Source organism: Scyliorhinus torazame, chromosome 4 (genome assembly GCF_047496885.1).
Source record: "Scyliorhinus torazame isolate Kashiwa2021f chromosome 4, sScyTor2.1, whole genome shotgun sequence".
NCBI classification, from domain to species: domain Eukaryota; kingdom Metazoa; phylum Chordata; class Chondrichthyes; order Carcharhiniformes; family Scyliorhinidae; genus Scyliorhinus; species Scyliorhinus torazame.
In genome coordinates, this window is record NC_092710.1 from 313,959,886 (window position 1) to 313,973,994 (window position 14,109).

A 14,109-nucleotide genomic window follows, 5' to 3' on the forward strand; every position below is an offset into this window, starting at 1 on the left:
GTCTCAGTGCTACGCTACAATTGTGCAGCACTCTCTGTGCTACGCTCCAGTTGTGCGGCACTCTCTCAGTGCTATGCTTCAATTGTGCAGCACTCTCTCTGTGCTACGCTACAATTGTGCAGCACTCTCTCTGTGCTACGCTCCAATTGTGCAGCACTCTCTGTGCTACGCTGCAATTGTGCAGCACTCTCTCAGTGCTATGCTCCAATTGTGCAGCACTCTCTCTGTGCTATGCTCTAATTGTGCAGCACTCTCTCAGTGCTCCGCTACAATTGTGCCGCACTCTTTCATTGCTACGCTACAATTGTGCAGCACTCTCTCAGTGCTACGCTCCAATTGTGCAGCAATGCTATGGTCCAATTGTGCATCACTCTCTCAGTGCTACGCTCCAATTGTGTAGCATTCTCTCAGTGCTACGCTCCAATTGTGCAGAACTCTCTCAGTGTTACGCTCCAATTGTGCAGCACTCTCTCAGTGCTACGCTCCAATTGTGCAGCACTCTCTCAGTGCTACCCTCCAATTGTGCAGCATTCCCTCAGTGCTACGCTACAATTGTGCAGCACTCTCTCAGTGCTACGCTCCAATTGTGCAGCATTCTCTCAGTGCAACGCTACAATTGTGCAGCACTCTCTCAGTGCTACGCTCCAATTGTGCAGCTTTCTCTCAGTGCTTCGCTACAATTGTGCAGCACTCTCTCAGTGCTACGCTCCAATTGTGCAGCATTCTCTCAGTGCTACGCTACAATTGTGCAGCACTCTCTCAGTGCTACGCTCCAATTGTGCAGCATTCTCTCAGTGATACACTCCAATTGTGCAGTACTTTCTCAGTGCTACGCTCCAATTCTGCAGCATACTCAGTGCTACGCTACAATTGTGCAGCACTCTCTCAGTGATACACTCCAATTGTGCAGCACTCTCTCAAGGCTACGCTCCAATTGTGCAGCACTCTCTCAGTGCTATGCTCCAATTGTGCAGCATTCTCTCAGTGCTACGCTACAATTGTGCAGCACTCTCTCAGTGACACACTCCAATTGTGCAGCACTCTTTCTGTGCTACGCTCCAATTGTGCAGCACTCTTTCTGTGCTACGCTCCAACTGTACAGCACTCTCTCAGTGCTACGCTTCAATTGTGCAGCACTCTCTCAGTGCTACGCTACAATTGTGCAGCACTCTCTGTGCTACGCTCCAATTGTGCAGCACTCTCTCAGTGCTACGCTACAATTGTGCAGCACTCTCTCAGTGCTCTGCTACAATTGTGCCGCACTCTTTCATTGCTACGCTACAATTGTGCAGCACTCTCTGTGCTACGCTCCAATTGTGTAGCATTCTCTCAGTGCTACGCTCCAATTGTGCAGCACTCTCTCAGTGTTACGCTCCAATTGTGCAGCACTCTCTCAGTGCTACGCTCCAATTGTGCAGCACTCTCTCAGTGCTACCCTCCAATTGTGCAGCATTCTCTCAGTGCTACGCTACAATTGTGCAGCATTCTCTCAGTGCTACGCTCCAATTGTGCAGCATTCTCTCAGTGCTACGCTACAATTGTGCAGCACTCCCTCAGTGCTACGCTCCAATTGTGCAGCATTCTCTCAGTGCTACGCTACAATTGTGCAGCACTCTCTCAGTGCTACGCTCCAATTGTGCAGCATTCTCTCAGTGCTACGCTACAATTGTGCAGCACTCTCTCAGTGCTACGCTCCAATTGTGCAGCATTCTCTCAGTAATACACTCCAATTGTGCAGCACTTTCTCAGTGCTACGCTCCAATTGTGCAGCATTCTCAGTGCTACGCTACAATTGTGCAGCACTCTCTCAGTGATACACTCCAATTGTGCAGCACTCTCTCAGTGCTACGCTCCAATTGTGCAGCACTCTCTCAGTGCTCCGCTCCAATTGTGCAGCATTCTCTCAGTGCTACGCTACAATTGTGCAGCACTCTCTCAGTGATACACTCCAATTGTGCAGCACTCTTTCTGTGCTACGCTACAATTGTGCAGCACTCTTTCTGTGCTACGCTCCAACTGTACAGCACTCTCTCAGTGGTACGCTCCAATTGTGCAGCACTCTCTCTGTGCTACGCTCCAATTGTGCAGCACTCTTTCTGTGCTACGCTACAATTGTGCAGCACTCTTTCTGTGCTACGCTCCAACTGTACAGCACTCTCTCAGTACAGCACTCTCTCAGTGCTACGCTTCAATTGTGCAGCACTCTCTCAGTGCTACGCTACAATTGTGCAGCACTCTCTGTGCTACGCTCCAATTGTGCAGCACTCTCTCAGTGCTACGCTCCAATTGTGCAGCACTCTCTCAGTGGTACGCTCCAATTGTGCAGCACTCTCTCTGTGCTACGCTCCAATTGTGCAGCACTCTTTCTGTGCTACGCTACAATTGTGCAGCACTCTTTCTGTGCTACGCTCCAACTGTACAGCACTCTCTCAGTACAGCACTCTCTCAGTGCTACGCTTCAATTGTGCAGCACTCTCTCAGTGCTACGCTACAATTGTGCAGCACTCTCTGTGCTACGCTACAATTGTGCAGCACTCTCTCAGTGCTACGCTCCAATTGTGCAGCAGTGCTATGCTCCAATTGTGCAGCACTCTCTCAGTGCTACGCTCCAATTGTGCAGAATTCTCTCAGTGCTCCGCTCCAATTGTGCAGCACTCTCGTTGCGACGCTCCAATTGTGCAGCACTCTCTCAGTGATACACTCCAATTGTGCAGCAGTGCTACGCTCCAATTGTGCAGCACTCTCTCAGTGATACACTCCAATTGTGCAGCAGTGCTATGCTCCAATTGTGCAGCACTCTCTCAGTGCTATGCTCCAACTGTACAGCACTCTCTCAGTGCTCCGCTCCAATTGTGCAGCACTCTCTCAGTGCTACGCTCCAATTGTGCAGCACTCTCTCAGTGCTATGCTCCAATTGTGCAGCATTCTCTCAGTGCTCCGCTCCAATTGTGCAGAATTCTCTCAGTGCTCCGCTCCAATTGTGCAGCACTCTCGTTGCTACGCTCCAATTGTGCAGCACTCTCTCAGTGATGCACTCCAATTGTGCAGCAGTGCTATGCTCCAATTGTGCAGCACTCTCTCAGTGCTATGCTCCAACTGTACAGCACTCTCTCAGTGCTCCGCTCCAATTGTGCAGCACTCTCTCAGTGCTACGCTCCAATTGTGCAGCACTCTCTCAGTGCTACTCTCCAATTGTGCAGCACTCTCTCAGTGCTACGCTCCAATTGTGCAGCATTCTCTCAGTGCTCCGCTCCAATTGTGCAGCACTCTCTGTGCTACGCTCCAATTGTGCAGCACTCTCTCAGTGCTACGCTCCAATTGTGCAGCAGTGCTATGCTCCAATTGTGCAGCACTCTCTCAGTGCTATGCTCCAACTGTACAGCACTCTCTCAGTGCTCCGCTCCAATTGTGCAGCACTCTCTCAGTGCTACGCTCCAATTGTGCAGCACTCTCTCAGTGCTCCGCTCCAATTGTGCAGCACTCTCTCAGTGCTACGCTCCAATTGTGCAGCACTCTCTCAGTGCTACGCTCCAATTGTGCAGCACTCTCTCAGTGCTACGCTCCAATTGTGCAGCATTCTCTCAGTGCTCCGCTCCAATTGTGCAGCACTCTCTGTGCTACGCTCCAATTGTGCAGCACTCTCTCAGTGCTACGCTACAATTGTGCAGCAGTGCTATGCTCCAATTGTGCAGCACTCTCTCAGTGCTCCGCTCCAATTGTGCAGCACTCTCTCAGTGCTACGCTCCAATTGTGCAGCACTCTCTCTGTGCTACGCTACAATTGTGCAGCACTCTCTCAGCGCTACGCTACAATTGTGCAGCACTCTCTCAGTGCTCCGCTCCAATTGTGCAGCACTCTCTCAGTCCTACGCTCCAAATGTGCAGCACTCCCTCTGTGCTACGCTACAATTGTGCAGCACTCTCTGTGCTACGCTCCAATTGTGCAGCACTCTCTCAGTGCTACGCTCCAATTGTGCAGCACTCCCTCTGTGCTACGCTACAATTGTCCAGCACTCTCTCTGTGCTACGCTCCAATTGTGCAGCACTCTCTCAGTGCTACGCTCCAATTGTGCAGCAGTGCTATGCTCCAATTGTGCATCACTCTCTCAGTCCTACGCTCCAATTGTGCAGCACTCTCTCAGTGCTACGCTCCAATTGTGCAGCACTCTCTCAGTGCTACGCTCCAATTGTGCAGCACTCTCTCAGTGCTACGCTCCAATTGTGCAGCACTCTCTCAGTGCTACGCTCCAATTGTGCAGCACTCTCTCAGTGCTACGCTCCAATTGTGCAGCATTCTCTCTGTGCTACGCTACAATTGTGCAGCACTCTCTCTGTGCTACGCTCCAATTGTGCAGCACTCTCTCTGTGCTATGCTATAATTGTGCAGCACTCTCTCTGTGCTACGCTCCAATTGTGCAGCACTCTCTCTGTGCTACGCTCCAATCGTGCAGCACTCTCTCAGTGCTCCGCTCCAATTGTGCAGCACTCTCTCAGTGCTCCGCTCCAATTGTGCAGCAGTGCTATGCTCCAATTGTGCAGCACTCTCTCAGTGCTACGCTCCAATTGTGCAGCACTCTCTCAGTGCTACGCTCCAATTGTGCAGCACTCTCTCAGTGCTACGCTCCAATTGTGCAGCACTCCCTCTGTGCTACGCTACAATTGTGCAGCACTCTCTCAGTGCTACGCTCCAATTGTGCAGCACTCCCTCTGTGCTACGCTCCAATTGTGCAGCACTCTCTGTGCTACGCTCTAATTGTTCAGCACTCACTCAGTGCTACGCTCCAATTGTGCAGCACTCTCTCTGTGCTACGCTCCAATTGTGCAGCATTCTCTCAGTGCTCCGCTACAATTGTGCAGCACTCTCTCAGTGCTACGCTCCAATTGTGCAGCACTCTCTCAGTGCTACGCTCCAATTGTGCAGCACTCTCTTAGTGCTACGCTCCAATTGTGCAGCACTCTCTCAATGCTACGTTCCAATTACGCAGCACTTTCTCAGTGCTACGCTCCAATTGTGCAGCAGTGCTATGCTCAAATTGTGCATCACTCTCTCAGTGCTACGCTCCAATTGTGCAGCATTCTCTCAGTGCTACGCTCCAATTGTGCAGAATTCTCTCAGTGCTCCGCTCCAATTGTGCAGCACTCTCGTTGCTACGCTCCAATTGTGCAGCACTCTCTCAGTGATACACTCCAATTGTGCAGCAGTGCTATTCTCCAATTGTGCAGCACTCTCTCAGTGCTCCGCTCCAATTGTGCAGCACTCTCTCTGTGCTACGCTCCAATTGTGCAGCACTCTCTCAGTGCTACGCTCCAATTGTGCAGCACTCTCTCAGTGCTACGCTCCAATTGTGCAGCATTCTCTCAGTGCTCCGCTCCAATTGTGCAGCACTCTCTGTGCTACGCTCCAATTGTGCAGCACTCTCTCAGTGCTACGCTACAATTGTGCAGCAGTGCTATGCTCAAATTGTGCAGCACTCTCTCAGTGCTATGCTCCAACTGTACAGCACTCTCTCAGTGCTCCGATCCAATTGTGCAGCACTCTCTCAGTGCTACGCTCCAATTTTGCAGCACTCTCTCTGTGCTACGCTACAATTGTGCAGCACTCTCTCAGTGCTACACTACAATTGTGCAGCACTCTCTCAGTGCTCCGCTCCAATTGTGCAGCACTCTCTCAGTCCTACGCTCCAATTGTGCAGCACTCCCTCTGTGCTACGCTACAATTGTGCAGCACTCTCTGTGCTACGCTCCAATTGTGCAGCACTCTCTCAGTGCTACGCTCCAATTGTGCAGCACTCCCTCTGTGCTACGCTCCAATTGTCCAGCACTCTCTCTGTGCTACGCTCCAATTGTGCAGCACTCTCTCAGTGCTACGCTCCAATTGTGCAGCAGTGCTATGCTCCAATTGTGCATCACTCTCTCAGTGCTACGCTCCAATTGTGCAGCACTCTCTCAGTGCTACGCTCCAATTGTGCAGCACTCTCTCAGTGCTACGCTCCAATTGTGCAGCATTCTCTCTGTGCTACGCTCCAATTGTACAGCACTCTCTCTGTGCTACGCTCCAATTGTGCAGCACTCTCTCAGTGCTACGCTCCAATTGTGCAGCACTCTCTCTGTGCTACGCTACAATTGTGCAGCACTCTCTCTGTGCTACCCTCCAATTGTGCAGCACTCTCTCTGTGCTACGCTCCAATTGTGCAGCACTCTCTCAGTGCTCCGCTCCAATTGTGCAGCACTCTCTCAGTGCTCCGCTCCAATTGTGCAGCAGTGCTATGCTCCAATTGTGCATCACTCTCTTAGTGCTACGCTCCAATTGTGTAGCACTCTCTCAGTGCTACGCTCCAATTGTGCAGCACTCTCTCAGTGCTACGCTCCAATTGTGCAGCACTCTCTCAGTGCTACGCTCCAATTGTGCAGCACTCTCTCAGTGCTACGCTCCAATTGTGCAGCACTCCCTCTGTGCTACGCTACAATTGTGCAGCACTCTCTCAGTGCAACGCTCCAATTGTGCAGCACTCCCTCTGTGCTACGCTCCAATTGTGCAGCACTCTCTGCGCTACGCTCCAATTGTTCAGCACTCACTCAGTGCTACGCTCCAATTGTGCAGCACTCTCTCTGTGCTACGCTCCAATTGTGCAGCATTCTCTCAGTGCTCCGCTACAATTGTGCAGCACTCTCTCAGTGCTACGCTCCAATTGTGCAGCACTTTCTCAGTGCTACGCTCCAATTGTGCAGCACTCTCTTAGTGCTACGCTTCAATTGTGCAGCACTCTCTCAATGCTACGTTCCAATTACGCAGCACTTTCTCAGTGCTACGCTCCAATTGTGCAGCAGTGCTATGCTCAAATTGTGCATCACTCTCTCAGTGCTACGCTCCAATTGTGCAGCACTCTCTGTGCTACGCTCCAATTGTGCAGCACTTTCTCAGTGCTACGCTCCAATTGTGCAGCACTCTCTTAGTGCTACGCTCCAATTGTGCAGCACTCTCTCAGTGATACACTCCAATTGTGCAGCACTCTCTCAGTGCTAAGCTCCAATTGTGCAGCACACTCTCAGTGCTACGCTCCAATTGTGCAGCACTCTCTCAGTACTACACTGGAGTGTCAGAGAAATAAATCAATTTTCAGAACTTGTTTTCTTTGACAGCCGGTCAAGTTATTTTCTTCCAGAAAACATGAGGGAAGAAATCTGATGAAAAACAGATGATTTTTGTTGGAGCCCCAAGTGTACACTGGGGCACTTCCCACAGAGCTGAAAACTCCAATACAAATTTCACCAAGGCTGCGCATTTGTACCTTTTCAAACGGCTGTTACAGATGTGCACCGATAACAGTTTTCCAACCAGGGCAATACTACGGACTCTTCATTGGACAACTCAAAAAGGGAAGATATTTATTTTTTAAATATGATTTAAAAAGAAACCTTAAGGACTTCCGGGTGCGGCTATGCAGAGCTAGGTCGCATATTCGGCAGCTCCTGCTTGGAACGGACTTTTGGGCTCTTTTACAGGGCCCCCACGGCATTTGTTTGACATTTCCCGGTGTGGGAAGAAGGCGGCAATATTCCCCCGACAGTGTCCCCCAGGAAGGGTATGTCTCTTGGTTGCCAGACACACGCAGAAACAGTGAAAGATTTGGCTGCAACTACAGGATAAACAGGGCCTCTTCCAGCATGCAGGCGGGGGAAGGGCAAGCTTAAAGCTGCAAGCTGACCTGAGGGCCTGTATCAAAGGTGAATTCTAGCAGCAGAGGGAACAACTGTGAAAAGACCTCATCAAGGCCACTGAAGGGACTTCCGGTTGCGGTGATGCCTAGCTAGCCGCACGCTTCGGCGGCTCCAGCTCCGACGGACCTTCGGGCTCTTTTAAGAGCCTCAACGGGGAATTTTTCGACGACGCAACCCGGTGTGGGGCGTGTGAGAAGGGAGTCCCCCCCAAACGAAGGAGGAAAAAACCGGCGGCGGCGGCTGCAGCGCGAGGAATCGTCGACCAAAGGGTCAGAAAGAGAGAAGTACAAGATGGCGGCGGAGAAAGCGCAGGCGACATGGGGGCCTGAGCATGAAATTGTGAGACGGTGCGTGGAGCTGCTGAAGAGGGAGGTGCTGACCCCGTTGCTACAGGCAATTGAGGGGCTCAAGGAGACATTAAAGACCCAGGAGACAGAGCTCCGTGTGGTGGAGCAGAAGGTGACAGATATTGAGGATGAGATCCTGGGCCTGGCGGTTAAGACACAGACGCACGAGGCACTTCATAAAAAGTGTACTGAAAGGATCGAAGCCCTAGAAAATGGAGCGCGAAGGAAGAACCTTCGGATACTGGGTCTCCCTGAGGGTGTGGAAGGAGTGGACTTTGGAGCGTACGCAAGTACGATGCTGAGCTCACTGATGGGTGCTGAGGCCCCTACGGGCCCCTTGGAGGTGGAGTGGGCAAATCGGATTCCGGCGAGAAGACCAAAAGCGGGAGAACCACCCAGGGCGATAATCGTGCGATTTTACCGCCTTAAGGATAGAGAAGAGGTCCTGAGATGGGCTAAAAAGGTGCGGAGTAGCAGATGGGAGAATGCAGTGGTACGGGTATACCAGGATTGGAGTGCGGAGGTGGCGAGAAGGAGGGCGAGCTTCAACCGAGCCAAAGAGGTGTTGCATAAAAGGAAGGTGAAGTTCGGGATGCTGCAGCCGGCAAGACTATGGGTCACGTATCAGGAGAGACACCATTATTTCGAGACGGCGGAGGAAGCATGGACCTTCATCAAAGAAGAGAAATTGGATCGGAACTGAGGGACTGATGCTGCAGGAAATGTTATTGTTAATGTTACGGTGGAAGTTAATTGAGAAGTAAACAGGGAAGGGGGGAGACATTGGGGAAATGTGGGCGCCGGTGAGGGGGGAAAGACGGGACATAGTTGGAGAATGGGGAAGGGGAGGGGGAGGGGAAAGGGAGCTGCGCCATAAGAGGCGGGTCAGGTAAAGGGATGTTCCCGCACCAGAAAGAATAAGGCGGGAAGACAGGCGCAAGGCGGATGGGAGTTCCCCACATGGGGGGGGTCGAGGAGTGAGCAGGAGTAGCCGGGGTCAGTTGAAGTCAGCTGACTTACGGAAGTAATATGGGGGGAGCAATCAAGCTAGAAAGAGATCTAGCGGGGAGGGGAGGAGGGAGGGAGAAGGGGGGGGGGGGACAACTGGGTTGCTGCTGCGGAAATCCAAAAGGAAATGGCTAAAGAGTGGGTGGGCGGGGATGGTGTGCGACGCTGGGGGAGCGAGCGGGAGCGTGGAGGCGGGATATGGGACTGGCCTAGAGAAGGTAATGGCTAGTCGACACGGGAGGGGGGCAGGTAGCCCCCTAGTGAGGCTGATCACGTGGAACGTGAGAGGCCTGAACGGACCGATAAAAAGGGCCCGAGTGCTCGCGCATTTGAAAGGACTAAGGGCAGACGTGGTTATGCTCCAAGAGACGCACCTAAAGGTGGCGGACCAAGTTAGGCTAAGGAAAGGATGGGTGGGACAGGTGTTCCACTCAGGACTGGACGCAAAGAATAGAGGGGTGGCCATTTTGGTGGGGAAACAGGTCGCATTTGAAGCAAAGAACATCGTAGCAGATAGCGGAGGTAGATATGTAATGGTGAGTGGCAGGCTGGAGGGAATGGAGGTCGTGTTGGTTAACGTGTATGCCCCAAACTGGGACGATGCGGGATTTATGAGACGGATGCTGGGGCGTATACCGGACCTGGAGGTAGGAAACTTGATTTTAGGAGGGGACTTTAATACGGTGCTGGACCCGGGGCTAGATAGATCCAGCTCAAGGACCGGAAGAAGGCCGGCAGCGGCCAAGGTACTTAAGGGGTTTATGGACCAAATGGGGGGAGTGGATCCATGGCGATTTCTTAGACCTAGGGCTAGGGAGTATTCCTTCTTCTCCCATGTCCATAAAGTGTACTCCCGGATAGATTTTTTTGTTTTGGGAAGGTCGTTGATCTCTAGGGTGGAAGAAGCTGAGTACTCAGCCATAGCGGTTTCGGATCATGCCCCACATTGGGTGGACCTGGAATTAGGAGAGGAAAGGGAGCAGAGAACACTCTGGCGATTAGATGTGGGACTGATGGCGGATGAGGGAGTGTGTGCAAGAGTGCGGGGGTGTATTGAGAGATACCTGGAGGTCAATGACGACGGCGAGGTCCCTGTGGGAGTGGTATGGGAAGCACTAAAAGCGGTGGTCAGAGGAGAGCTGATCTCCATTGGGGCCCACAAAAGGAAAACAGAGGCCAAGGAAAGGGAAAGATTACTGGGGGAGATTTTAAGGGTGGATAGGGAATTTGCAGAGACCCCGGAGGAGGAATTGTACAGGGAGAGGAGACGACTCCAGACGGAATTTGACCTTCTGACCACCAGAAAGGCGGAGGTACTGTGGAGGAAGGCACAGGGGAGGAGGTATGAATATGGGGAAAAGGCGAGTCGCCTGTTGGCTCATCAATTGCGAAAGAGGGCAGCAGCGAGGGAAATAGGAGGAATTAGAGACGAAAGGGGAGACACGGTGCGAAGGGCAGGAAAGATAAATGAGGTGTTCAAGACCTTCTATGAGGAACTGTATAGGTCTCAACCCCCAGAGGGAGAGGAGGGGATGCGGCAGTTCCTGGACCAATTGAGGTTCCCGAAAGTGGAGGAGCGGGGGGTGGTAGGCCTGGGGGCACCGATTGGGGTGGACGAGGTTATTAAGGGACTGGGAAGCATGCAAGCAGGGAAGGCCCCAGGACCAGACGGGTTCCCGGTGGAGTATTACAGAAAATATGTGGACTTGTTGGCCCCGTTGATGGTGAGGACGTTCAATGAGGCCAGGAAAGGGGGGACTCTACCCCCGACGATGTCGGAGGCGACGATATCGTTAATTTTGAAGAGGGATAAAGATCCGTTGCAGTGCGGGTCCTATAGACCCATTTCATTGTTGAACGTGGACGCCAAATTGGTGGCAAAGGTACTGGCATCGAGGATAGAGGACTGTGTCCCGGGGGTGGTGCACGAAGACCAGACAGGGTTCGTAAAAGGGAGACAACTGAATGTTAACGTGCGACGACTATTAGGGGTGATAATGATGCCCCCAGTGGAGGGGGAGGCAGAGATAGTGGCGGCAATGGACGCAGAGAAGGCATTTGATAGGGTGGAGTGGGAGTATTTATGGGAAGTGTTAAGGAGGTTTGGGTTTGGGAACGGGTTTATTAGCTGGGTTAGACTTCTTTATGGGGCTCCAACGGCAAGCGTAGTTACAGGTCGACATAGATCGGAGTATTTCCGACTATATAGGGGAACAAGACAGGGATGCCCGCTGTCTCCATTGTTGTTCGCGTTGGCAATTGAACCTCTGGCCATGGCGTTGAGAGACTCCAGGAAATGGAGAGGGGTGATTAGAGGGGGAGAAGAACACCGAGTCTCGTTATATGCGGATGACCTATTGTTATACGTGTCGGACCCAGCGGGGGAATGATAGAGGTTATGCGAATTTTGAGGGGGTTCGGGGATTTCTCGGGGTATAGGCTAAACATGGGGAAGAGTGAATTATTTGTGATACATCCAGGGGACCAGAGTAGAGAGATAGAAGGCTTGCCTCTAAGGAAAGTGGAAAGAAACTTCCGATACCTGGGGATTCAGATCGCTAGGAGCTGGGGAACCTTGCACAGACTTAATCTGACACGGTTGGTAGAACAAATGGAGGAGGACTTCAAGAGGTGGGACATGCAGCCTCTATCGCTGGCGGGCAGGGTGCAAGCAATTAAGATGATGGTCCTCCCGAGGTTCTTATTTGTATTTCAATGTCTCCCTATACTAATCACTAAGACCTTTTTTAATAAAATAGACAGGAGCATCACGAGCTTCGTGTGGGCAGGGAAAGTTCCGAGAGTAAGGAGGGGGTTCCTTCAGCGTAGTAGGGACAGAGGAGGATTGGCACTACCGAACTTGGGCGATTACTATTGGGCCGCCAATGTGGCAATGATACGTAAATGGATGATGGAGGGTGAGGGAGCGGCGTGGGAAAGACTGGAGAGAAAGTCCTGTAAAGGGACGAGTTTAGAGGCGCTGGTGACGGCGCCGCTACCGATCTCACCTAAAAAGTTTACCACGAACCCGGTGGTGGCGGCAACATTGAATATCTGGGGACAGTGGAGGCGACAGAGAGGGGTGCGGGGAGCCCTGGTGGGGTCCCCAATCAGGAACAACCATAGGTTCGCCCCAGGAAGAATGGATGGAGGATTTCAGAGCTGGTTCCAGTTGGGAATTAGGAGGGTGGGAGATTTATTTATAGATGGGACTTTTGCGAGCTTGGGAGCATTGGAGGAAAAGTATAAGTTGCCCCGGGGAAATTTCTTGAGATATATGCAGGTGAGGGCATTTACTAGACAACAGGTGAGGGAATTTCCATTGCTCCCGACACAGGGGATACAGGACAGGGTGCTTTCAGGGGTGTGGGTCGGAGAGGGCAAGGTGTCAGAGATTTACCGAGAGATGAGGGAAGAGGGGGAGGAGTCGGTGGGCGAACTAAAAGGAAAGTGGGAAGAAGAACTAGGGGAGGAGATAGAGGAGGGTATGTGGGCTGATGCCCTAAGCAGGGTAAATTCCTCTTCCTCATGCGCCAGGCTTAGCCTGATTCAATTTAAGGTGCTACATAGAGCACACATAACGGGAGCAAGATTGAGCAGGTTCTTTGGAGTGGAGGACAAATGTGGGAGGTGTGGCGGGAGCGCGGCAAACCACGCACATATGTTTTGGGCATGCCCGGCACTGGAAGGGTATTGGAAGGGAGTGACGGGAGTGATTTCGCGGGTGGTGAGGGCCCGGGTCAAACCAGGCTGGGGGTTAGCTCTATTTGGAGTTGCGGAAGAGTCGGGAGTGCAGGAGGCGAAAGAGGCCGACGTTGTGGCCTTTGCGTCCCTAGTAGCCCGGCGCAGGATCCTACTCATGTGGAAGGAGGCGAAACCCCCCGGACTGGAGGCCTGGGTAAATGATATGGCGGGGTTCATTAAACTGGAGCAGATAAAGTTTGCCCTGAGAGGATCGGCTCAAGGGTTCACCAGGCGGTGGCAGCCATTTCTCGACTACCTAGGGGAACGTTAGAGGGAAGACAGATGACCAGCAGCAGCAACCCAGGGGGAGGGGGGGGGGGGAGGGGGGGTTTAGTTTAGGTCAAAGATAAAGGGGTTTTGTTACTTGTGTATTGTTTAAAATTTCTGTATTGCTATTGTTGCGTTTGCTTTGTAAGAGGGGAAAAATTGTTGTTTGGGAAAAAATTTTCAATAAAACATTTATAAAAAAAAAAAAAAAAAAAAAAAAAAAAAGAAACCTTAACAGAATTATGCTTCAATGACTAAAAATGAGAATACCTTTTTAGATTCTTTCCACATAAATGTATTAAAGTTGTGACCTTGGACGGGATTCTCCGACCCCTCCGCCGGGTCGGAGAATCGCCGGGGGCTGGCGTGAATCCCGGCCCCGCCGGTTGCCGAATTCTCCGGCACCGGAAATTTAGCGGGAGCGGGAATCGCGCCGGTCAGCGGGCCCCCCCCCTGCGATTGTCCGGCCACGATGGGCCGAAGTCCCGCTGCTGGAATGCCTGTCCCGCCGGCGAGAATCAAACCACCTCTCTTACTGACGGGACAAGGTGGCGCAGGCATGCCCCGGGGTCCTGGGGGAGGGCGATCTGGCCCTGGGGGTGCCCCCACGGTGGCCTGGCCCGCGATCAGGGCCCACCGATCCGTGGGCGGGCCTGGGCCTGTGTCGTGGGGGCACTCTTTTCCCTCCGCCTCGGCCACAGCCTTCACCATGGCGGACGCGTATGAGACACCCCCCCCCCGCATGCGCGGGGATGACGTCAGCAATCGCTGACGCTCCCGCGCGGACTTCCGCCAGCCGGCGAAGTCCTTTCGGCCCCGACTGGCGTGGCGCCAAAGGCCTTTCCCGCCAGTCGGCGGCGTGCAAACCACTCCGGCGCGGGCCTAGCCCCTCAAAGGTGAGGACTTGGCCCCTAAAGGTGCGCAGAAATCCGCACCTTTGGGGTGGCCCGACGCCGGAGTGGTTCCCGCCGGGACCCCCCGACCCGCCAGGTAGGGGAGAATCCCGGCCCTTGTTTGAAAGTATT

The 14,109-nt window shown here is 52.6% G+C and overlaps 1 protein-coding gene across 2 annotated transcripts in view; it reads right to left on the reverse strand.

Annotated features, from left to right (window-relative positions):
- The window catches only part of mertka (c-mer proto-oncogene tyrosine kinase a), a 245,025-nt gene that overhangs the window by 185,150 nt on the left and 45,766 nt on the right, over positions 1–14,109 (reverse strand). The gene's annotated exons all lie outside the window — the stretch shown is intronic.